Genomic DNA, 2500 nt, shown 5'->3' with positions numbered 1-2500 from the left:
TCCAGTGTCATTGCTATTAGAGCCGGGGACCTGTCACCCTTCAACATTGCATCGCAAGATAGCTTCTGGAGTAACGCCAAGGGTCTCTCTCTCTCTCTCTCTCTTGCATAATAATGGAGATAGTCTTAGCCATTTTAATGCATCAGGTGACGTATAGGGAGTGCCTGTTTCCTGTCTGTTACTTGATGAAAAGTGACCTCTGAGTTCGACTATTTTTAGATTTTTATTCATTGGCAAATTGTTTATTTTTTTGCTTATTAAATGTCAAAAATAATTATTATGGGGGTTTTCCTTTATAGGTTATACACACAGACAATTACGTTTGTGTATGAATACATATATTTCATTGGCAAATTATTATTTTTTTTTTTTTTTACTTATCAAATGTCAAAAGTAATAATTATTATAGGAGATTTCCTTCAGATAGGTTATGCATACAGACAAACATGTTTGTGTATGAATACGTATGTATGCGTGTGTTTGTGTGTGTGTAAACACAAGACTGTTTACACAATTTGTTTGTGATGCTAATTTAATTATAGGAGATTTCCTTCTAATAAGTTATACACACATACAAATATGTTTGTGTATGAATACATATATACGCGTATGTATGTGTTTGTGTGAAATAGACTGTTTGTTCGGTTTGTTATTTTTTTATGCTTATCCGTTTAACTACACTGTTGAAAATTTGCATGAAAATAACGGAAAATGTCTGGCAACATTTATTCCAGGATTTTTACCGTTTTAAAAAACGGATATATTGACGTAAAGGAGTGATATTACAGTCACCAACCCGTAAAATATAATAACCAAGTAAGGTAAAATTACGGTCGCCTTTATTTTACTGAAATATGGTTAAGAAAGTATATTTTTACGGAGAATTTCCGATTAAAATTACGGTTTTGAAACAGTGTATCTGTAACATTGAGCGATCAATATACAATATTGATACACGTGTTATGAAAAATATAGATAAACAGAGAGACAGAGATACTAAAATAATCCTTTGAAAGAAATAGTAAAATCCTGTGTTTTGACAAAATTAAAAAAATAATTTAATCTGAAAAGGTAGCTTTTATACCCATTGTATTATGCAAAAAAAAAAAAGAAAAAATAAATAAATCGCAAAAGTATGTCAGTTGTGAAATGATTTGTTATTCGCATAACAAACATGAAAGAGGTTTTTGTTATTAATTACCTTTTATGTCATGTTGAATAGTGTCAATGTACGACGCTTAAACTAGTTTGTTTTCATGTTATAAAGGTTTAAAGGCCGCTCATGAATGGCAGAGGCAAGGGTCAATGACATTGCCCTAGCAAGCAGGGCAATGTACCAGAGACTGACTATATATACTGATGATCAGCGCCCAAGCCCCCTCTCCACGAAACTAGGATCAGGGAGGGCCAGGCATTGGCTGCGATGACTCAGTAAGTAGACTCCACATCCTTAGCTCACAAGGATTGTGAGGTTACAACGACCACAGGAACGAACGAGTTTGAGCGGGACTCGAACCCCAGTCTGGTGATCACCAGTCAGGGACGTTACCGCATCGGCCACAATATTCTGCACTGTAAATTGTTCAGTGGCCACTTTCCTCTTGGTATGGTTAGAAGAGACTCTTTAGCTATGGTAAGCAGTTCTTCTAGGAGAAGGTCACTCCAAAATCAAACCATTGTTCTGTAATCTTGGGTAGTGCCATAGACTCTTTACCGTGGTCTTCTACTGTCCTGGCTTAGAGTTCTTTTGCTTGAGGGTACGCTCGGACACATCTAATTTCGTTTACCTTTGTTTTGTTCAAGTTGTTATAGTTTATATAGGAAATATTTATTTTGATGTTGTTACCGCTCTTAAAATATTTTATTTTTCCTTGTTTCCTTTCCTCACTGGGCTATTTTCCTTGTTGAAGCCCCTGGGCTTATAGCTTCCTGCTTTTGCAACTAAGGTTGTAGCTTAGCAAGTAATAATAATAATAATAATAATACTAAGATTGCAAAGAGCTCCATCTCACTTAAAATATTTTATTTTTCCTTGTTTCCTTTTCTCACTGGGCTATTTTCCCTGTTGAAGCCCCTGGGCTTATAGCATCCTGCTTTTCCAACTAAGGTTGTAGCTTAGCACGTAATAATAATAATAATAATAATAATAATAACAGTAATAATAACATTGCGAAGAGCTCCATCTCATTTGTGTCTCAACTCTGTGTTTAGCCGGATTCAGGTCAAACCCTGTTTGGCGCAGTCATTCAACATATTTCAAACTCTCCGAAGTATTCCACTTGGCTGCGTCGTTTTCAAATTCCAAAACTCTCTCTCTCTCTCTCTCTCTCTCTCTCTCTCTCTCTCTCTCTCTCTCTCTCTCTCTCTCTCTCTCTCTCTCTCTCTGTTCGTCTACTTAAATGTTACAAACTCATTTTGCACTTACGGTGACAAGACTGGATAGACTACGAAATGAAGATATTAGAAGAGTACTGGGAGTGGAGGGGATTCTGGATTTTGT

Source organism: Palaemon carinicauda, chromosome 2 (assembly GCF_036898095.1).
Source record: "Palaemon carinicauda isolate YSFRI2023 chromosome 2, ASM3689809v2, whole genome shotgun sequence".
Lineage (NCBI taxonomy): Eukaryota > Metazoa > Arthropoda > Malacostraca > Decapoda > Palaemonidae > Palaemon > Palaemon carinicauda.
Note: the sequence above shows the minus strand (reverse complement) of the source record.